Raw genomic sequence first — 24457 nt, 5'->3', positions numbered from 1 at the left:
TCTCTCATCCAGACCAGTAGCTTTGGCAGTCATAGTTCACATTTCATATGAGACCTGAAAAGGGTCCCCCTCCACCTCTTTCTTTTTTTAAATTCAGATTGACGTGCAAAATCCATCTTTTTACTCCTCGTCCCATGCAGCATTCAGTGATTACTCAGGTTTAAATACTTGCAAGATATCTTTTTATTCTGTGTCCAGTTCCAACTGGCTGGGAATAAGAAGAGTTTAGGTATCCTGCCCAAACTTTGTCTGGGAAACTCAATCCAGAAAGTGACAGTCCCCAATATCATAGAACTTGATTACACTAAGGAAATGCAAATAAGTATGGTATACTTTGTCATATTCCTGGAAGAAAAGTGTCTATAAGGGCACTGAACCAATTAAGTCAACTGCTGCCACATATGCATTTACATCTCTGAACTGAAATAAAGCGTAAGCTAGATCTGGAAGGGGGAAAAGCCTACTATGCATTAATACTAGAAGCAGGCTCAGTTTGAAGCTGTGTACTAACTCCAAAAATCAGTGAAAGATTTGACAGGGAAAAATGTATTAGTGTCATAGTTTGATCCAAGTTTCAAGGGCAGAATTGAAAGCATACTTCCAAACACGAAAACTGTTCCTGCTTCCCAGATAGCATGTTCTCATAAAAAAAGTTTGGCTCAAAAATTAAGGCTCAACAGGGTGGGGGAAGTGGAGAAGTGCTAGTGATCTAATTTTTAGGTCAGTCTGGGCAAAACCAAAATTATTTCCCACTTACCTCCCTTGCTGCAGAAAGCAAGAGCTGGTTGGCTCACTTGAATCACAAAACCAAATAACTATGTCAAACAATGTACTGCAGATTCATCTTCAGAGCACACTGCATGCTGACAATTGCTGTACGAATGATAGATACTTTGAAGACAATCCATTAAAGTCCACAGCACACTTGGAAAGCATTTTTCCCCTTCTTGCCGCTCTTCAAATCTAATTCCTCTCAAGGTTTCCCCACATATTCACCTCTTTATTAAAGGCCTAATACTTCCACAGACTACAAAGGGTTCTGTATCTTTATGTAATTCAATGGGTTTTGCATGAGGTGCTATGTTGATAGGTTAACAGTATGGTGCTGTAATGGGGCTGCTCACCTCCTGAGTGCCTTCTGGTGGCGGGGTGTGGAACTGCAGTCCTCTGCACTGGCATCCTGGCCGGGGGAGGAGAAAGGGGCACGGCAGGGCATCCATGGCTTGGCCCTCTAGCCAAATCACAAAGTCCAAATGAACGCCTTTGGGGGTAGTAAAAGGCCTAATGAATGAACAGTTCCTTTGTGCTCGCTAGAGTCGTCAGCTCCAGCTCTGGGTCCTTTAAATTCAGCCCTTTGTTTGGGCTCTCAAATAAGCCCTGTTCCCTTCTTGGGGTTTATGCCAACCTGGCTGGCAGGGGAATCTGGGCGACTAGCACACAACTGACTCTCTGCAGAGTAAGGCAGTTCATCAGTCCTCAACACAATTTCTATGTGTATCTTCACGAGTATCCGTAGATAGCCAATTTTAGGATTCCTACTCATTTGTATTAGGAACAAGTCTATTCTTCGTTTCTGGAGGTGTGGGTATAGGAGCAATCTTCTGACCCACTATTTTATTTGGAGAGCCACAATCAAATTTACATCTGAAAAATACATTTTTTGTGTTGTTTTTTTTTAAATCCACCACCTTTTCTCTCAGTTACAACTCTTAGAATGGCTGCAGTAAGCTGAACAAGGCCATCCCAACAATACCTGGCAGCTGGCACTGGGACAGCTAGGATTCTATTAAGTGCTGTAGGAAAACCTATCAATTATGTTTTTAAGTGCTGCTTACCTTCTCTAACATCTCAGATCTGTTATTTATAAATTGTTACAAGTGCTTTAGTTAGGGATGAAAAGAAAGCCACTTTGCAGAACACAAAGCTACTAGCAGTAGCAGTGTGGCCTAGCAGACAGGAGCACTAACATGAGGCTCTGGTAACCTGGTTTCGCTTCCTATATCTGCCACTAGTTTGTTGGGTGGCTGACCTTGGGTAAGCCTCATCCTTCCCTGTGACTGACTTTCCCAACCTGTACAACAGAGAAAATCCTTTGTAAAGTGTTTTGAGATATCTGGATGAAAAGGCACTATATAAGAGTGAAGCATTATTACATTATAATAGAAAAGGTAGGATTAAATAGAGTACACCTCTACCCGGATATAATGCGACCCGATATAACATGAATTCTGATATAACGCAGTAAAGCAGTGCTCCGGAGGGGCAGGGCTGTGCACTCCGGCGGATCAAAGCAAGTTCGATATAACTCGGTTTCACCTATACCGCGGTAAGATTTTTTTGGCTCCCGAGGACAGCGCTATATCGGAGTAGAAGTGTACCTTCTCTCTAAGCTATTTTTGAGAAAAGTCAAAGAAACATGCACACCTATTTTTATTTCTAGGAATACATTTTAAACATTTTCTTCTTCAAATTTCTCTTTTTTTTCCCCCAAACACTTTTTTTCTTCTCAGAGAAGGAAACCAAGAGAAGAGACTCATTTCCTCCTCATACCGGTAGCAGATGCTCTCTCGATCCTTTTTCTCTGTATTAATCTAAACTAAGGAAAAGGACACAGACATCAGGTAGAATCAGTGAGTTCTGCTCCTGCAATTCTGCAGCATTTAACACAGTTCTAAAGTAAGACTCTTCCTCCCAATATGTTTGGTAATTGCACCATACTGCGACCCACACTAACCGAACAGTTATCCCACATACAGCACCAAAAAACACATTTTTTGGAGGCTACAAATCAGAGTTACTATAAAGTAGTTGTTGTCAACAACAACAAAAATCTAAGTCAGAAATAAGAACCACAAGAAACAAAATGCATAAATGTGAAGCAAAACAAAAATAAGAGCTCTCTCTCATGCTGTATCAAAGTTCTGAGGTAAATCTGGCACTTAAAAGTGACAAGACACTGAAAGAGCTGGCTTAGTCATATCCCACAGAGGGTTTTTGTTTTGTTTTGTTATGAGAGCATCAGTTATGAGACAATCGAAAACATGCACAGAAACTTGGATTAAGTCCTTCAGCTAAGTAGTCATTCAGGAAAAATGTTGATTTTTTTCCCCCACCAATGCATGGATAACAAAAGATTATTTTTACATTTTGATTATTAATTTAGTATGCTCCATCTCAAGCAATTCCAAGGTCTCATATCCTAGCAGCATGAATTCTATAGCAATAATACATTGCAAAGACAGCAGTATTGACTTCGCTGTATCCATCTGTACTGAAGTGATACAGGTGACAAAACCTTAACTCAGCTTCAGGATGTGATAAACGTGGAGGTGTTTTTTAATTCTTATTACTATTCTATCCAGCGGCGGCTCCAGGCACCAGCGCTCCAAGCACATGTCTGGGGCAGCAAGCAGCGGGGGGCGCCCTGCTGGTCCCCGTGAGGGCGACAGTCAGGCAGCCTTTGGTGGCTTGCCTGCAGGAGGTCCGCCAGTCCCATGGATTAGGCGGAGGGTACGCCGAAGCCGCGGGGCCGGCGGACCTCCCGCAGGCATGCCACCCAATCCGCAGGACCGGGGACCTGCCGCAGGCATGTCGCCGAAGGCAGCCTGACTGCCGTGCTTGGGGCGGCAAAAAAGCTAGAGCCGCCCCTGATTCTATCTGGAACCGTTACTAGTGTGGTGTTTCTGTACCATATATAGGAGTGGGTATTTCACCCTATGAGATCTGACTAGGTAGCTGAGCTTGCCCACCTAGGAAGAGGGAGGAGATCCTTTCTAGTAATCACCAAGCTGCTTACACTTAAAGGCTATTGAGAGGCCACACCAAAGCGAGTAACCTTAATGACTTTAGTTCGCCCTAGGGAGTACCAAAGCCAATTTGAGCAGGGTAGGTCAGATTGAGTCACACCAACACTCAGGAGAATCTAGGCTTCCTAGGAGAACACACATTGGTTCTGTGCATGTCCAGTAACTGAAGTGGAGAACCTATCTAGCTCCGTTTGTAGTGAAGCCTAAGAGGCAAAACTATCTATCTAGACTGCTGTTTTAAAATCTCCACACACACCTCATGCTTTTTTCCAACTATTAAATAAAAATACTTTCCCTTCCCTCCCCCCAAGAAGGCCATTGGTCAATCTTGGTGGTTCCCAAAGGGAGGAAATGCAGGTGTCTAAAATAGAATTAGACTTCACATGGTGATAAGCAATTGGTAAACACCAGGGAGTGAACTCAAGTCCAAGTCTGAGAGTGGAAGAATTGCAATATTCCACCTGAGACAGGTAAAGGCAAGAGGCCCAAGAGAGGTGGCCGTACTCAGAGGGGATGTCTACACTGCCATTAGACACCTGTGGCTGGCCCATGCCAGCTGACTAGGGCTTGCAGGCTCAGGCTAAGGGGCTGTTTAATTGCTGTATAGATATTTGGGCTCAAGCCCAAGCCCTGGGACCCTCCCACCAAGTCACAGCCTGAGCCCAAGTATCTATACTGCAATTAAACAATCCCTTTGCCCGAGCCCGCTGGCACAGGCCAGCTGCAGGTTTTTAATTGCAGTGTAGCCATACCCAGAGAGAACTGAAAGGGTGAAGAGGTGCAGGTAGCCCTGTGACAGTATACATCTTCAAGGATGGAAACTGGCCAGTTTCTTCCCCTTGCATTGGGTGCCTCTTTCCCCCAACTTTTTGCAGAACTAGGTTTCCAGATGTAGGGATGTTTTTATTTACTCCAGTCTAAATTCAGCAACTTGTTCTGACCAAAGTTCTTCTTACCCCTGAAGCTCATTAACAGACTCTAACCCACAAAAACGTATAGGACTACTCACAGTGCATAAGTTTTTGCAAGGTCAAGGCCAAAGTGTGTGATCAATCCAGGAAGTGCTAGATGAATGTTCCCTAGTTGCAAGTCAGTCAGAATCAGACAAATATTTGAAAATAAACTCTGGAGTACACCACAGATTTTCAGAACAAACTCCTAGTCTCAACCATTTTTCTTTTCCCCATTATGCATTACATTTCCCATCAGTTTAAGAAATAGGGTTACCCTGTTTTTCAAGATCGTAGCCCTAAATGCAGGGATAGATTTAGGAATTTGGGGAGAACAGTAAGAGGATACTTTAATCCCCTCTCACGCTTATTAATAAAGGAGGGGGGCAGAGGGAAATACGCTGGTGCCAGCCAAAGTTTACCTCACAGGAGGAGAAATGGAGCCCAGATGCTTTATGCTGGAGATTTTGGTATAGCTGCTAACATTATTTATAATGTTTCAAGGGACAGTTTTCAGAATCTGATGGTGCTTCAAGTCTTTCACCCGACAGAGGGTCACGTGCACAATGCAGTGAATTTTAGATTATTTTCTGGGTGGGGTTTTTTGTTGGTTTGTTTTTAAAGAGAAGGAGATTTTTTTAACCTTTGAGAGCCACAGTAGCCAGCTCAATTACCATATATGATCAGGATAGCCACCTCATACCTGTCCTCCAGGTATGGTAAATATAATCAAATATATATAAAAAGAACTTAAATGCATTACCTTTACCAGTCTAAAATTTGAGTCTATTCTTCCTCTCCCTTCCTTCTTTAATCCCTTTTTTCTCCTTCAGTGTTTGACACATTCAAGGGATCTCTCTATTACTCTCATTTCTGTCTGTTTAATTGTGCCCTTCTGCCTTTCAAAAACAGCATCTCCCTTCCAGGCATTCTCACTTTTTCATCCTTGCCTGTGAGAAGGTCACGGCCACACACTGAGGAATAAGGAGGTGCTAACCCATTAAAGACAGGTTGGAGGGAGAGAATGCCAAAAATTGGTTTAAAATAGGTTCTGTATTTCCTTTGGGCACAAAGCACATGTTTAGGATTCAAGCTGTCTCGTTCCTTCCTTGGAAAGACTCAAGTACATTCTGCCTTGCAGGAAAGGAATGAGGAAGAGGGGTCCCAGTCCCGACTGGCAGGATGAAAAAACAAACAAACAAAAAACAAAACAAAAAAAGCTGATCTGACTTTCCTTTTTGCTGAGGAGGAGAGAAAAGGTGAAATTTCGGTGAGGGCAGCACCCAGAGCAACAAAGCAGATTCAGAATGCTTGGAGGTCTTTTTGTGAAAAGGCAGAGATGTTTGTACAAGAAGCTGAGAAATGGTACAACAAGACTGGCATCCGTAGCCATGTGGAAAAGGTGCAGCCACCCAAAGGAAATAGGAGTTGATATTTAAGGAGTTGTGAAGTATGTAGGACAAGGGAGGAAAGGCCCTGGGATTTGGCCAGGAACAACTGGAGAAGATGTAAAAGGGAGCTGCAATAGAGGAAATGGGGACCTCAACTCTAATTCGCAATTGGATTCATGTAGGTGGACTGGAGCCAAAGGGCTCCACAAGGGTGCAGTGATCCAATAGCAAGGATCACACTGCAGAGTCAGAGCTCTCAAATAGCTGCATAGCCCGTTACCGGTCCCCTGAACTTTCCTCAAGAAATGTATCTCACTTGGGCCTAGTTCCAGATAGCAAGGTGCTGTATATCCTTGTGACACCCTGTACCTCAGAATAGCACCCCGGAATCCCCATATTCGCCACTGTGATATGATTAGGAAATGTTTTGTACAATGCGTGCCTTGTGAGGTATCATTTAAAAAGTCTTGATCTCTTGAACATTAATATCCTGTTGAATTGTATGTACTAGCATTGTATGTGAAGTGATGAAGTACTGTTATATGTTTGTTTCTGGAATATTTGATAAGTGGGAGATGCCCACAGCTAGCCTTTCAGCAGCAACAAAGAAGCAACAGACAAGACAGGTGCTGATGTCCACTTAAGGGGAATCCACTCTCCCAATGGCCATCCCAGAGACTCCTCAGAGGGCACGTACAAGATGGAGGTGGCCTAATTCATGTGACACAACAAGGATCTTTCTAGGAGGAAAGTATGAAAGAAGGACAGTGACATCACCAGTTGGCCTCTCTCCTCCCCCATCTCAATACCTGTAAGATCATTTGGAAGTCAAAGACTTTGAACTGGGGAGATTGGTGCCAGGCTGAGAAGGAGATTCAGCCTGTTTATTAAGAACTGTAAACTGCCTGTAACATCCAGTGGGGCTAGAAAAGCTGTTCGATTCAAACCTAAATGAGCTTGCAACATTCAAGAGAAAGTCTTGAGCAGTGTGAGACAGTACATTTCTGGGGTGCCAGGCTGGCAGGACCGGCTCCAGGGTTTTGGCCGCTTCAAGCAGCCAAAACAAAAAAACAAAACAAAACAAAAAGCCACGATCGTGATCTACGGCGGCTATTCGGCGGGAGGTCCTTCACTCCCAGGCGGAGTGAGGGACCGTCCGCTGAATTGCCGCCGAATACCTGGACCTGCCGCCCCTCTCCGGAGCGACCGCCCCAAGCATCTGCTTGAGAAGCTGGTGCCTGGATCCGGCCCTGCAGGCTGGGGAGATTTGCTGGGCTCTCTCTCTCTCTATAATTCATGAGTGGCTTACAGAGCACTCATGCAACTTAGCTGGTTTTGTCCCTGCATGTTTTTGGATGAGTGATAACAGCATCTGGAGAGGTTTGTTGCTTGTCACTGGCAAAGCATTGTGAGAGAGCCCAGCCCAGGAGCACAGCAATCCCACAGTTCCAGGTTGTACCCCAGGGATCCCGTCACAATTCTTTCCTGTTAAAAAGTCAGAAACTTTTTCTCAGCAATGTAATATTGAGTCTGATTTTCACCTTGCTACATAATGAAGACATAAGGACTACTTGTATCAAGTGCATTAACTTCAGAAGTAAATTGCAGAAGTAAAATGTTTGCCGAATATTATAGCTGCATTCATTATTTTATCTGTACAGAATAATCAGACAGAAAAAACGTCAGACTTAAGAATAATAATGCTGGGATAAGAAATTTTTGAGAAGGGTTTCTGAGTACGTATTATATAACCAATCATTTCACTCCATAATAAATAATTTGAACTTTAACAAGAATTTGTAATGGACCCTCTGGATCTTAGCCTGTGATTTCATTTACCATGTTGCTAAGGCAACCAATGATTATAGCTGTTGGGCAAAATTCATAGAATTGTTAATCAATCTTAATCTGCATCCTTAACATCAGTGGCTATTTGTTCCCCAAGGCAATTACAATGCTTTGAGAGAAAAAGTTAAAAATCTTTAAATTCCAAATTAACCAATCATATGACAGCATTCGTAGCTCAGAATACTCTATTCAGGACTGTCTCTCCCCCCCCCAAAGGTTCAAGGTCTGAGAAGCCCCTAATCTAGCTGCCTTTTCTAATGTGCCTGGCCCTCTGACACTTGTAGGGGAGATTTATCCGATTCAAGGTTGCCACTGCACTCTGTAATTTGGGTTTGGGGTTTTTTTTTTTGGTTGGTTATGGGTTGGTTTGTTTGGGGGGGGGGGTTTCTGGTGGGGGAAGCACGCGGGGGAGGAGGTGACAATGGACTTCAGATTTATATTTGACTGCTAAGTGCCTAGCGCACTTTTAGTGGTATATCAAGTTTAATGACCAGGGAGGCTGTTTGATGTAGGAGGAGGAGCGTGGGCCTGGGAGCCAGGATCTAACGTAACCTTGGCTTTTACATTGTTTACCTCTGTGATGTTGAGCAAGTAACTTAACCTTTTTGTGCCTGTTCCAAACCTCTGCTTCATCTAGGTTACGGGGGCTGGGGGCATGGTATCAGACTTGCCTACCTCAAGGATATTGTGTGGATTAGCTAGTTAGCAACTTGTGTCTTCAAAGCCCTTTATGGACTCTAAATATTATGACTAGCCTTGTACAGAGGAGGTTCAATTTATCTTACTTCTATAGTAGGCCAGAGAATAAATTTTGTGCAGTTACTCAAAGGAAGAAATCCAAAAATATATGCACACAGTTTTATCAGTACTGGACCTATCCTTTTACTCACACTGTTATTCCTTGCTCAACTGGGATTAGGTATCTGAATGCAGGTTTACAGAATTGGGCCCTACTTGTCTTCTTTCAACCACAAATGGATTCTTTCAAATGGATTTTACACCATATTTGCTTAAGAGGCCATCTCCATATAGCACAGGGGCTCTGATTTTCAAAAAAGCCTGAAAGAATTAGGAACCAAGCTCCCAAGGGGCCTCCTTTGACAATCCCAGCCTTTGTGGACAAAACCAAATTTGTTTCCAAATCAAATCACTGTGATTACTCCAGATTTTTGTTACTTAGTGAAGCAAATTCACTTCCTTGGCTTATTTGTTAACAGTCCCACCCCTTCTCCCTACACTCTTACAGTGCCCTCTCTTCACCTTTGCATCCTTCAACCAAGTAAACATAAAATTTTACTTTGGAAAAACCCAATTTACAAAAAGGAGAACAATGACCCAGGGACTTACTCAAGTTATACTGGAAAGGCTGACTGCTGAGTTTCCAGTTTAATTTATAGCAAGTGGGTCAAAGGACCAAAATTTGCTGTCAGGTGCATGTTCCAGTAACATCCAATCAAGCTGCCCACTCAACAGAGGAGCTGCATGAATACGGTAGGGGCAGAGTTTTCATAAGTAAGGCTGCGATTCTTTCATGGAGGTGGAGGAAGTCACGGATTACATGACTTTCTGTGACCCCTGTGACTTCTGCACAGCTGGTGCTGGTGTGGCTGACTTCAGGGCCACCTGAGCAACTGGCCCCAGGGGACCACTGCTCGGGGGCCCCACGGCCAATCACACTGGCTGCTGCTGGAGCAACCCAGGCCCCATGTGGTTGGTCCCACAGACTGCCCGAGCAGCGGTCCTGGGGGCAGCCCTGGAGCCAGTTGCATTGGCCGCTGCTCGGACGGCCCCAGGCAGCTGGCTCCGGGGACCCCCAGAACAGTGGCCGGTGTGGCTGACTGTGGGGAGCACCCGAGAAGCAGTCCTAAGGGTGCCCTGGGGACCACGCAAGCAGCAGTGGTCCCAGGGTGGCTAGAGCACAGGGCCAAGCTGCCTGAAGGCCATCCAGAGAGCAGTCCCCGGAAGCAGCAGCCAGGGGGCAGTCAACCCCCAGCACTGGAGCAGGGCCCCCAAAGCAGAGATTTAGTCAGGGATATTTTTGGTAAAAGTCATGGACAGGTCACGGGCTGTGAATTTTTATTTATTGCCCATGACCTGTCCATGACTTTTATCAAAAATACCCATGACTAAATCTTAGCCTTATTCATAAGTGATCTGGAAAAAGGGGTAAACAGTGAAGTGGCAATGTTTGCAGATAATAAAAAATTATTCAAGATAGTTAATTCCTAAGCAGACTGAGAAGAGTTACAAAAGGATCTCACAAAACTGGATGAGTGGGCAACAAAATGGCAGATGAAATTCAATGTTGATACATGCAAAGTAATGCACATTGGAAAACGTAATCCCAACTATAGATACAAAATGATGGGGTCTCAATTAACTGTTAGCACTCAAGAAAGATATTGGAGTCATTGTGGTTAGTGCAGCAGCAGTCAAAAAAGCTAACAATGTTAGAAACCGTAAGGGATAGAAAATAAGACAGTAAGTATCATAAATATAAATCCATGCTACACCCACACCTTGAATATACTACATGTAGTTCTGGTCATCCCATCTCAAAAGAGTTATGAGGAATGGAAAAGGTACAGAGAAGGACAACAAAAAATATTAAGGGTATGGAACATCTTCCATATGAGGAGAGATTCTTAGATTTATTAATGTTCAGCTCAGAAAAGACCAGTAAGGTAAGGATATGCTAGAGGTCTATAAAATCATGACTGGTGTGGAGAAAGTGAATAAGGAAGTGTTAATTACCCCTTCACATAATGCAAGAACCAGGAGTCACCTGATGAAATTAATAGGTAGCAGGTTTAAAACTAATATAAGGAAGTACTTCCACACAAAACACACAGTCTATCTGTGGAACTTTTTGCTAGGAGATGTGAATGCCAAAAGTATAACTGGATTCAAAAAAGCATTAGATAAGCTCATGGAGAATAGATCCATCAATGGCTATTAGCCAAGATGGTCAGGGATGCAACCCCATGCTTTGGACGTCCCTAAATCAGACAGATGCTTGGACTGGACAATAGAGGATGCATGACTTGATAATTATCCTGTTTTGTTCATTTCCTTTGAAGCATCTGGCATGGGTTACATGGACCATTGGTCTGGCCCAATATCGCCATTCTTATGTTCTTATGGCAGAGACTATTTACCCATAAATTAAACTACCCCTAATATCCCAGTCTATTATTTAATATTTATATAGCACCACAAATATGGTACCTTACAGAAATAGAAAGGGCATGGTCCTTTCTTGCACCACTTGTAATTAAGGCCCCGCTGTTGCAAAGATTTATACATATGCTTTAAATTACCCACCATGGGGGTAGTCTCGCTGACTGAAATGTGACCACTTACAGTACATAAAGTTAAGCACAGGCAGCAATTTTTGCAGCACTGAGGCCTACATGAGATAGGCACATGAACAGAGGGTGACATCCAGCAAAGAGAAAAGAAATGGAAGAGATGAACAAGGGTTACAATAAATAAATGATGCTTGGCATCCTCTCTAAGGGAAGCTCAACATAAGTTTTAAATGGGAGATTAAAGGTAGGGGAGAAGTAGGCAGCACTGGATTAGTGTGCAACATAATATTTTTTCCTTCTGGTTTCCTTGCTTGTTCTCATATCTTAATCTATACAAGGATTTTTTTTCCCATATCCACTAAGGTTTTAAATTCTTTATCTCGTCAAGTCTTGGTCTCTCTTCAGTCTATTTTTTTTATTTGTATACTTACTTTCCCTTTGGGTTTTATCTCTTGCTCTCCCTTATACCTTCCAGTAGTTACTCTCTGTTAAAATGTATTTTCTAAATTTCTCCCATAAGACACTCGTCTAGCTGCTTTAGCTGAAGAAAACATGGATGGCATTACAATGGAGAGAAAATTATGTATAATTTAAAAGAAGTAGGAATGAGAGAGGTTCCATGTTGTTTTATTTTTAAATAAATAAAAATCAACAACCCTGCCCCCCAAAATACCCCAAAATGTTTAGACTCTGTTGCAAAATAAAAAGGACAGTCACCAGCCTTTGAATCATCCTGGGCAAGTGACCAGTGAGATAAAGTGTTTTGAATCTCTCTCCCCTACCTATCTCAAAAAGGAAAGTCAAATAGTGCATCCAACTGAAAGTTATGACATTCTGGAAAATCTGAATAGTTTAAATGCAGTGATGTCATATACATAATGCATCAACCTAGGCGGGATGCTTAAAGAGATTCAGCTGAAATATAAAAAGGTACTTCATCCTTTTTTCAAATCAGTTATACTCCTTGTGTCAAACAATCTTTAAAGGAACCTTAACTATAATCTTCAAGTCTTTTCAGCATGATAGTCTAACTTCAAATACTTTCTCCCAGCTCTTAGCTATGCAAAATAAAAGGTAGCTAAACAAAATGACACTGTATGCACAGTTAATTCTCCTGTGCCATAACCATTTTGTTCTTAACCAAAAAACAAAAGCAAAACAACCAGCTATAAAGTGCTCTTAGAAGGTTTTCTGTTTACATCTACTGCTTAATTAAAAAGGCATATATTCATGCCATTTTGTGAACTATTCCAGATAACGGACGATAAAATGCCATTGACAGTAGGCAGAATTCCCCATTGACTTTAATTAGGAGTTCTGCCTAAAAAACAACAGCATGACATGCCAAATAACATTTACACACACATGCACAGTTATAAAAGGTTTGGTTTTGATGCTTTCATTTTTTTAAATTTCATAATACCCTGTTCCCCCATCCAAAAGGGCTATTCTTTCCCACTGGACAAGGCTTATGTTTTGCCTAGAAGATTATTCTCAAATCAAGGTCTCGCTCCCTGCTGAGAGAGATCCCACTATAATACTGGAGATATAAATCAAGTAAGAGTCCAGCACCTCAGATAAAGTTTGTTTAAAGAACATCCAAGTAATTTAGGAGCTTAAATCCCATTTTTCAAAAGTGACTGGGACACTTAGAATAGGGGGTAAAATTTTCACAAAGCACCTAAATGACTTAAGTGCTTTTGAAATTTTCACCCATAGTCTAATGTCTACAGTATCTGTAATTAACAACAAAGGTAGATTACAAACCACTAAAAAGTCCACAGTTGTCTTTACCAATAAATCTAACATCAAATAGGAAAATTCCCTCAGCAGATTTGCTGTAAGGCACTGTAACTATACTTTTAAGAGACTGTTGAATGTAGCCCACAATTTCTGGTTAGCAAAGTGAACATAAGACTTGAAGGCATTAATTAGAGAGTTCTCATTCAGGCTCTGATGGAGATTATTACATGGTCAGATTGCGGGAGAAAAAAAGTCACATAGACCTACATCTAGGAAAGAGTGTTGAACGAGAAGGCCACAACTGAGGCTAGAACTGCATTATGGTGATTATTATTATACTCAACATATATTTTAGCCAAAATTTTGAATAGTGAATAGTGATTTTTGGGTGTTTAACATGAGACACCTAAAGGGAGCTATTTTTTTTTCCAGAGGGTGGGTGATCAGCACTTTGAGAAAGTCAGACCAGACCTCTCTCAAATGCCCTGAGTACCTGAAGATTGAGCCATCACAGAGTACAACACACTACTTTTGAAAATCTTGTCTGTCATTCTTTACACCTAAACAACAAGGTGTCTCGTGGCACCTTAAAGATTAACAGATGTATTTGGGCATAAGCTTTCATGGGTAAAAAAACCCTCACTTTTTCAGATGCATGGAGTGAAAGTTACAGATGCAGGCATTATATAATAACACATGAAGAGAAGGGAGTACCTCACAAGTGGAGAACCAGCATTGACAGAACCAATTCAATCGGGGTGAATGTAGTCCACTCCCAATAATAGATGAGGAGGTGTCACTTCCAGGAGAGGCAAAGCTGCTTTTGTAATGAGCCAGCCATTCCCAGTCCCTATTCAAGCCCAAATTTTATACCTGTAAATATTAAAGTGCTTTCTGAAGCTGGGTAAGCAATATTATCGCCCTTTTACAGATGGAGGAACTGAAATTACGTGACCTGCTCAAGGTCACACAGCTACTCATTGACAGAGCCAGGAATAAACCCTCCTTGACTCCCATCCATGCCATGTCCTCCGGGCTACATACTGGAAAGAGGCACATGCCAGATGAGTTATATTGGGAAAGCCCAGCAATATCTATGGTGATTTCACATTAGCATAATGTCAACAACAAAAAAAACAGATTTAAACCTCAGTGCAAAAGGAAGTAGTCCTTTGTTGTTGTTATGGATCTCATGAACATTTGGCAAATAACTCAACATACCCTGCCAAGAATTGAATAGTATTGTAATATTTAGTCAAAGTCAGTCATACATCAGTCAGTCATCATTACACCGAAGAGCTTGCTCTTCTAGAGCACACAGTGCTCAACTTGGAAACCAAATCCCTGAAGTCCAAGGTGGGAAGCTAATCTTCATTGTACATCTAAGTAAATCAAGATAAAAATTGCTCCAACTATTGGGTCAGCTGTATCAGTTTCCTGAAAGTACTCAGTTACCTTAACTTGTCAGATACTAAAATACTACAATTTATAGTCTGTTGTCTTGCCACTATCATTTCTGACAAACTTGTATGTGTGGATTTTTTGCGTTTCTAGATATGGATTTTGTTTCTACCCAGAAATTTAAAATCTGGGGAGATTAATGAGCTTCTTCCTCATCCACTCTTTGTACCATCACTTAAAGTCACTCATAGAAGGGACTACAAAAACAAAGGAAGGAGTTCATACAAGGTAAAGATAGGGAGTCAAGCTATTATAGCAGGCAGTAAGAACAGTCCTTGTCACTGAACCAATAAGCAGAACTCATCATCTTGCAGAATCAACTCTTAGCGGAGGAGTTGGAAGCGATTTTGCATGTACTAATATTTGAAAGGGAAAATGCATATAATTTGATTTCTCTTATAGCAGTGACTATGAAATGAGAAGGAATATCTGGATGTGCACTGACTAGTATGATCCTAATTAAGTGATAGTAGTAAACAAGTCCTGCTGCTGATTGAGGACACTGTAATGTATCCTACACTGGACTTACAAGATGCTTATCACCAGCTTTTATTACATGAAGTTAGCAGAGAACCAGTCTGCATTCATTAGCAGGAAAGTTTATTTTGTTTCTGCTGATTCCCACATTGTCTCGGTAGCACATGACATAACTATCACAAGAGGCCCCAAGGCAGTGAGGGGGTCCCCTGAAACCCAGATCTGGCCTGAAAGAGCTCTCCGTTTGGCCTGCCGGGCCATTGTTCCATCCTGTTTCCCACCAGGGGCTCTGCTGTAATGACAACCCTACTACCTGCGTTCCCCTACCCAGTCCCAGCTGCTGTGTTCGCATGCTGACAACCCCTGCGTGGCTTGGAGGACGCTCTGCAGCTGAGAGGGAAAGGGGCCACCTGGCAGCCAGGGAATACAAGGGCCAGAGCTGCTAGGAGCCCAGGCCAGATCGAACGGGCTAGCAGGGCCATCTTTATGGCAGAGCCCCCAGCAGGGAGCAGGAAGGAACAGTTGACATCTGGTGGGCCAAACGGAAGTCCTTTACTGGCAGCTCCAGCCCTGTGCTCCCCTGCCAGACGGCCCCTTTCCCACACTTGCAGGGCATCCTCTAAGCCAGCATGTGCCAGTGCCAGGCCTGGGTGGGGGTGGAGCTCAGAGGCGGGTCAGTCCAGTGACGTTGCAGACTGGGATCAGGCAGGGAAGTGCAGGGGGATGACCTGTCAGGAGCCCAGTGAAGACGTAAAGACAGAGCCAGAGCAAAGTAGCGGGGCTGCCCAGACAGCAGAGCACCAGCTGAGAGCAAGAGTGGGGGTGTAATGTTAAAACTGCTACCATCACAATTTGCCAGCAGTAGCAGTTGCTAACATCTAGATTTTTTTTTGCTTCCATATCACAATTTGCTGCTTCTGTCTTTCCCCATCCTCTGATCCAGGCAGTAGCAAATGGTGATGGTTGGGGCCATTCCTGTCACAATTTACTACATCTCTACCTCGATACAACGTTGTCCTTGGGAGCCAAAAAATCTTACCGTGTTATAGGTGAAACCGTGTTATATCGAACTTGCTTTGATCCACCGGAGTGCGCAGCCCCGCCCCCCTGGATCTCTGCTTTACCGCGTTATATCCGAATTCATGTTATATCGGGTCGCATTATATCGAGGTAGAGGTCTATTTTAAAATTTGGACATGAATACAATTATTTTTGTAATTTGGGAAAGCATTCTACAGAGTTAAACTGCAGGGCTACTGTATATAAAGAACAGTCCTTGTCACTGAACCAACCTGAATGAAGGTATTTGTTTTTTCTTTATTAGTCTCTTTCCAATGTAGATTAGAAACTGAATGGCCTATAGTAAACAAACATCTAAAATACACAAAACACTGAAACTAGTATAAAGCATTGTAAACACTATTTGAAATACTTTTGAATACATTTTAAACAAACTATTAGGCAGAAAATCCACCATTTTTCTTAAATAGACTCACTCTGCCCTTCCACCATTGTCACGGTTACACACATTGAAGCAGCTATGAAAAAGGCTAGTACCTTTCTGGGGTGTATTAACAGGAATGTCAGTTGTAAGACACAGGAGGTAATCGTCCTGCAGTACCCAGCACTGGTGAGACCAGTTCTGGACACCACAATTTAAGAAAGATGTGGACAAACTGTAAAGAGTCCAGAGGAGAGAAACAAAAAATGATAAAAGGCTTAGAAAACCTGACCTATGAGTAAAAGTTAAAAAACTGGGCATGTTTAATCTAGAGAAAAGATGACTGAGGGGAGACTAGATAACAGTCTTCAAACATGTTAAGGTTTATTATAAAGAGGACTGATCAACTGTTCTCCGTGTCCACTGAAGGCAGCAACCGAAGTAATAGGCTTAGGTTAGATATTAGGAAAAAATTCCTAACTATAAGGGTTAATAAACTCTAGAATAGGCTGGAAAGGGAGGTTGTGAAATCCCCATCACTGGAGGTTTTCAAGAACAGGTTGGACAAACACCTGTCAGGGATGGTCTAGCTTTAGTTGGTCCTGACTGGACTTGGATGATTTCGAGATCCCTTCCAGACCTAAATTTCTATCATTCTAAATTCTATAACGTGGCCATAATACGTAATATACATGCACCTGACTTCTTCAGATCTCCATAAGAATGTCAGCATCCTCCTTTTCAAAACATTTTTCAGGGATGGTTTTCCTGACATGTGCATGCTCTTGCATTGATCAGCCACTGATGTCACAGGGCTGTCTTCAACAAATATAATTATAAGATTTCCCCCTCTTAAGCTCCGATTAGTTAAACTATAAGGTGAGTAAACATGGAACGACCTGCCAAGTGTCTTGCCTACAATGAAAACATTGTATACAGTTTCAGCTACAAATACAGAGCATGTCCAGTAACTGCCACACCCTAATTATGGATGGTTCTAGATCTGATGATCAGCCCTGCACATGTGCCAAGATGCATCATCATAATCTATTAAGTGAGCTGAAAATATTTTTGTTGCAGCTTATCATAGTCTGTCCTCACATCTTTGTGGATATTGCAGTAATTACTCCTGGGGGAATTCTGCAACAAAAAAATAAAAATTCTGCACACAATATTTTAAAATTCTGAAAAAATCTGCATATTTTATTTGTCAAAACAACACAATATAATCACACCAGTTTCAATTATTTTGGGTCATTTGTTTCAAAATACCTGTCAGCAAGTATGTCTGTAACAATACAGATGACAAAAAAGATTCAGGAAATGTTTTTGACGAATAAATTTCTTAATAGGCATATTAATACAGAACTCTGAGTAATAATTCATTTAAACTACAGTACAGAACCATATTTTCTGCACCCCTCAGAAGCAGTGCAAAGGCTTGGGGGAGTCAGGGGTAACGGAGGAGCTGAGGACAATGGAAGTAAATTACTGGGAAGGAGCCTGGGTGTGAACTTGGAGGGTTGCTGGGTATGAGTGGGAAAAATATGGAACAGGGTTTTTTTTGAGGGGGTGAGTGTTTGTTTTTTTGGGGGGTGGGAGGGGAGGCAGGAAGGGATTCCCAAATGCAGACCCTGGGTGACCCCTAGCCTTTCCCATTCAGTCAGGCACATCTGCCCCGTCCCCATGTGTTCCTGCATCCCCATATGTCCTTGCACCCCTGTCCACGTATCCCTCCACCCCCACTCAGACACCCACTCCCCCATCCCCATGTGGCCCTGCACCCCCTTCCCCATCCCCATGTGTCTCTGTCCCTATGTAGCTCCGCACCCCCTCCCCCATCACCATGTGGCCCTGCACCTCCACTCCCATTCAGCCCCTGCCCCCAGTCTTTCCTTCCCCACTAGCCCTTATGAGCCTGGCTGATCCCCCAGCACACCACAGTCTGTCTCCCCATAGCCCCTGTCTCCTGACCTGGCCTGACAGGCGCTGTGAAGAGGGCAGGCTCTCTCTCTTCCCTAGCTGGCTGGAAGGGCTGCTGTGTTCGATTGCTACATTACCCTCTGGTGAGCAAAAGGGAGAACTGCAGAAGTTATGTTCTGTTGGGAGCTGCTGCTGTCTTGCGCCACAGCACCCTCTGGTGGGAAAAACATGGAACTGCAGCAACATTTCGGCAGCAGCTTTTTTCTGCACAAAAAAATTAAAATATGCATGGCTCATTAATTATGCGCATGCACAGTAGCACAGATTTCCCCAAGGAGTAAGTAATGGACTCATTAATATTACCATCACATTGTAAGAAAGGTACAAACACAGCATTGTTGTGTTGTGTTTACAAGTTACATTTTTCTGTGAGCACATACTTAGTGAAAGATAAGATTTATATCGTGTGTGGTTAGCGAGCAGGTAGAGGCGGAGATCAAAAAGGAATCTTTACAGTTAAAGCACCCAAAACATGGATCTATTGTTTAATTTTATGGGACAAGAGAACCACTGCTTTATGTGCATTGCTTATAGAAGGGAACACAGGACAGCTAAGCCAACCCCCTCTGTGTGCACAGCAGGATTTACCATAACACTATCAAGCCTTCATTCTCTTGCTCACCTGAACAGTGCAGGACAGAAAGAAGGAGCAAGAGCACCTAAAATTTTAACCTTAAAGCATTTATTGAAATTGTGTCAGGCCAAAATGTATACATGTGAAATATTGCCATGGCTTTTTTACTGGAAAAAGTAAGGTTAGGGCTCCATTATCTCACCCTCTCTCTTCGGACATAAAAAAACAAAAAACAAAACAAGTGGGAGATACACCTGGACTATACAATACTTTAAACCATTTCAAGACAGGTCAAAGACCTGGTGATTAATAGTGTGTTGGGATAGGACTCCAGCAATCTTATATGATTGCTCAACTGCCGTCATCTAAATCAAGCCACTTCACTTTAGAATGAAAGTGTCCGCACCAGAGTTTAAGGCACTATAATATATGACACCTTTAGGGTCACACCATCTAGACAAGCCCTTAATAAAGGAAGGTAATTGGAGAAATTGAGGATGGGGAAGACAAGATACCCCTGTATCCACACTCTACACACTATTGTAATAATCCCTGTATAAAATATTCCTTGTGAGGCACCATTTGAAAACTCAGAATTTGCTGCTCAGTATTGTCCTGATAAAATAGCCACATTGTACGTGAAGTTAAGATTCCACTGTATGGCGTTAACACCACATGTTGCAAATTGAGTCAGCATTATAGTCTGAGCTCAGTGCTAAGAAAATGTGTTTTTACCATGGGATAAAAAACATGCATTAGCTATCCCCCTATAAAAACCACAGTGGAGACAAGGCACTTTAGTTTTGCCAAAAGGCAACCAATGCAAGGAGTAAGGATAATCCATCTTAAAAAAAATCCTTGATTTTGGCAATACAGAACAGTAACCTTGTCAGAATGAAGAGTGGCACTGGAATGTATCATCACAAAGTATGTAGCATACATAAGGTTGTGAAATGAAAATATGCAATTAGAGGTATAAACAATTCAGTAGAAAAATCAACATTTATGTATGCAACTGTGCAATTCAGTGTTTGCAGGATGGGGAATTACTTATAGAAATAAGGATTTTTAATAAGTTTTCAATCAAAAAGTGGTGGGGTGGGGGAAATCACATGTTACTTCAAGTCCAAAACAGTACTGAATGTTATAGGAACGTACCACTGTTTTCAGTATATGGATTCTTTGGAAGAGGTACCAAAAACAAAAACAAAAAAAAAGTATAAAACTAGTGTTCCCTAAAAGGGTCAAATAAAAAGGTAAATTAAAAGAACCCAAAACATATTTATTTATTCAAGATTTTGAATACTTGTGGTAGTATACCTATATTTAGTAAATATAAGAGAAGGATCTCATACAGGATTGTATAGTGCCCTTTGGGGCAGATTTTTAAAGGTATTTAGGCACCTAGCGGGATTTTCAAAGCATTTAAATGCTTTCAACCTTTAAAAATGTGGCCTGTCATGACTATTTGGGAACCAAGTTTTACACACAAGTGGTGATGTGGGAAAAAAACGAGGGTGCTGGACAACGGCAAAATAAAGTTTACAACGGCAATCCCCATTGGTGGATTAAAGGAAAACTGACAAGTTTTGACATCAATCCAAGAAATCAGTCAGCCTTAACATCATATGATCCTAAAGAATAAACATGCCTATAAAAGAAAAAGGAAAAAATAGAATTAAAAACCAATGTCACAATACAAAACAGGAAGTGCTATATTAGAAACACTGAGATATGACTGATAAAGCTACTAGCAACTATTAATATTTTAAATAATTATTGCTATTAAAATATCAATCATAGAGTACGACATCCATCTGCACAATGTTAACAAAGGTAAATGAAATGTTAAGAGTAAACATACATTTAAAAAAGTAAATAATTTAAAGGAGTGAAACTCCATTTACAGTGAATTGCAAGAACAAGGCAGTCCAGTTCAGGAAATCAGAGCAGCTGATAAGACAAATTTGTCAACAATGATGTGGCTTAATACCGACACAAAGAGAAAAGGGATTATTTTAAATGTTGATAATTATAATTTGGGGGGGGGGTTAAAAATAATATTTCTCTGAATCAAGTCTCCATTAGCAGCTCAATACACCATATCCCGAAGAGGGAAACCTGGCCTTTTCCAGGCCTTTAAGAGCAAAGCCCTGGGAAGCAGGAGCTAAGATGCATCATTCTACAAAAGGAAAAATCCCTCTGCCCCCCCCCCAACACTGTTTTTTGCAGCCAGTGCAGATGGCTCACCCCATTTGTGGTAACTTTTATCTCCTCTTCCCCTTCCTATCCCAGGGATACCCCTTCTGCCACTGTCCAGCAGTGCCTCAGCCCTCCTACACCCTATCCCTGATTTTGCCTCTCAGTCTCTATTTTTCCCCGGCCTCCATCTGTTTGACCATCCTGTCCATTGAATTCACCTCCTGCACAGACTTTGCCCATCCCTCCCCTCTGATTTGCTCCCTTTAATTCCCATGAACAGCAGGGAGCACGTTGTCATCCCAAGTAAGGATGGGAAGTGCAGGGGGATGACCTGTCAGGAGCCCAGTGAAGACGTAAAGACAGAGCCAGAGCAAAGTAGCGGGGCTGCCCAGACAGCAGCAAATTCCGATGGGCAGTGGTTTATAACATTACACCCCTGACACAGGCAAGGGGAGGTAGAAACAGGATGGGCTCTGGGGGTTAGTCAAGCCCTGCTTCCCTCAGCCTCTTCCAGCTCCCCCACTATCCCCATCTTCCTCGAAGTCCCAGGCATTGAGCTTTGCAGGGGGGGTCCTCCTGGGACAAACACCACCACTGCAAGGATGCCTTGAGTACGAACCTCTCTCAGTAACTTCATAAGTCAAAATAAGTTATGTTAACACTGTATTGAGATCTTAAAATTAAAATCAAGAGTCAGAAAATGCAAGAAGTTAAGGTTCAAGTTGCACAGTCATACATGGTGTCAAGTATCAGGGGTAGCCGTGTTAGTCTGTATCTACAAAAACAACAAGGAGTCTGATGGCACCTTAAAGACTAACAGATTTATTTGGGCATAAGCTTTCGTGGGTAAAAACCTCACTTCTTCAGATGCATGGAGTGAAAGTTACAGATGCATACATGGCACATTCTAGTATTTTTCCTCTGAATATATGTGCCGTTTTACATAGTAACATAAAATATGTACCATAATGATAACTAAAGAGGTGTGCAAAATGGGAGCAAATTAAAAATAATGAAAACAATGCACTCAAACTCCCTGGCAAACAAAGCCCCAGCCTCAGTGTTGCCAGCTCTTGTGATAGTGGATGTTTTTCTTAAAGGGCCAGCTCTTGGAGGTATGAGATTATGTGAGGGCTGTGTTTTTTGTTGGTTTTTTTTTTTTTTTTTTTTTTTTTTTAACTAAAAGAGTAAGTTTCCAGCCCTCATGGCTGCAGACAAAAGACTGAAAACATGAGCTGAGTGTACCCTAAAGGCTTGGAAAAGAAGAGACAAACATTTTTAACTTCTGATTATGTTAGAGACTGATTCATGCCTTTTGAATGGTTGGGGTTGGTAACACTGCCTCTGGAATCTGCCATCGGGTTGTTCTGTTCCTGCTCCTCCGGATTCCATGAGTCTCCACACATCCTGCTGTCCCTGTTCTGCCAAAGGCAAGGGAAGGAGACCTGGCCATCATCCTGGAATCCCATGTGGATTATAAGTCCCTGCCCCTCTTACGGCACCATTAAAGCAGGGACACACTTTTGTATGGTTTTTATGTCCTGTTTTATTCATCTGTCTAAACAGAACTGATTTTTCACATTCTCTCTATTCATATGAAATCTTTCCTTGTATTTTATGTACCCAACTCTGAACCCCTTCTCTTTTGGGTTATATTTTTATTTTAAACTTTGTTATCCCTCAACAAAGATATAGCCCAAGACTGCACACAGTATTCCAGGAGAGGGCATGCCATTTGGTTATATAGTGGCATTAGAATATTTTCAGTATTTTTTTTTTAATTCCTCTTGTTGTCCATCCTACCCTTTTCTTTGTGGCTTTCAATGCTGTGTAGAGGTTTCCATTGAGCTGTCCACAAAGGTGCTGAGGTTCTCTTGGTTTTTTTGTTTTGTTTTTCACACACACACACACACACACACACACACACACACACACAATGTGTGTGAGTAGATCAAGTTATTCCTTCTGATGTACCTTACTTTGCATTTATCAACACTGAATTTCATCTGCTGCCATGCGACCCATTCTCCTCGCTTTGTTAGACCTTGCTGATGTTCCTTACAGCATTCTCTTCACTAACCTAAATCATTTTGTGTCATTGCAAATTTTGCCACCTGTTTGCCTATTCTCCAAGTAATTAATAAATATACTGGACATCGCTGCCCCTAGGCCTGAATATAGGACAGAACATTAAGTATGTGCTTAACTTTAAGCACCTGGATAGTCTTTTACTGGATCAAGCTTAGTATGGAACCTGTTAACCTTCTGCAACGTTGCAAACTGGCCATTTATTTCTGGTCTCTGAGCCAGGTTCTAATCTTTGACAGTATTTTATCTCTGTGACTATTTCTTTTCTTTAATAACTTATGAAAGTGAGACTTATTAAAAGCCTTTGACAAAGGCCAAATAAATTACACCACCTTTGTTCCCCGTTCTCCACTATTATTCATACTTTCTAAGATTCTAATATGTTAAAAGGAATGTGGTTTTCCTTTACCTAAGCAGTGTTGGCTTGTCCTTATATCAAGTACCTCTAGTTAAAATGTACCTAGTAATGAAATAAAGACATACTGATATGTAACTCCTAGGATAATGCCTAGCGCCTCTTGTAAAGACAGATAAATATTTGCTGCCATCCAGTACTGTGGGTGTCGTATTAGACTGTAGATTTGATTAGCTGTTCAGCCATTTCATTCTAATTAGATAATTTAAGTTACCTGACAGTTTGGGACTAGTTGTATCTACACTGTTCTGGTTTTATAAATATGCAGTGATTATACAAGAAAAAAAGTGTTTGCCACACTTACGTGGTCAGGGAGTTGACTCATATTTCAGACAATCAAGACTCAAGAGCAGAGGTGAAAGTAAGCCGGTACACCCCGGCTTCCCCAGGCGTCTATTTAAAGGGCCTGGGGCTCCCAGCAGTGGCTGGAGCCCCAGGCCCTTTAAATTGCCGCCAGAGCCCCGCAGTAGTGGCAGGGCTCTGGGGGTTATTTAAAGGGCCAGGGCTCCTGCTGCTCCTACTGCCCTGGGCCCCTTAAATAGATGCCGGAGCCCTGCCGCCACTACCCCAGGGCTCTGGGGGCTATTTAAAGGGCCTAGGGCGGTAGAGGCAGGGGAGTCCTGGGCCCTTTAAATAGCTCCCAGAGCCCTGGAGTAGGGGCGGGGCTCCAGGGACTATTTAAAGGACCTGGAGCTCCCACTGCCTCTATGGCCCTGGCCCTTTAAATAGCCCCTGGAGCCCTGCTGCTGGAGCCCTGGGGTAGCAGC

General features: G+C 42.3%; 1 protein-coding gene across 6 annotated transcripts in view; it reads right to left on the bottom strand.

Moving 5' to 3' along the window:
• The window catches only part of DLG2 (discs large MAGUK scaffold protein 2), a 1462668-nt gene that overhangs the window by 735691 nt on the left and 702520 nt on the right, over positions 1-24457 (bottom strand). The gene's annotated exons all lie outside the window — the stretch shown is intronic.

This window comes from Trachemys scripta, chromosome 1, assembly GCF_013100865.1.
Source record: "Trachemys scripta elegans isolate TJP31775 chromosome 1, CAS_Tse_1.0, whole genome shotgun sequence".
Lineage (NCBI taxonomy): Eukaryota > Metazoa > Chordata > Testudines > Emydidae > Trachemys > Trachemys scripta.
The sequence above is the reverse complement of the archived record's forward strand: the minus strand, read 5'-3'. Positions and strand labels throughout refer to the sequence as shown.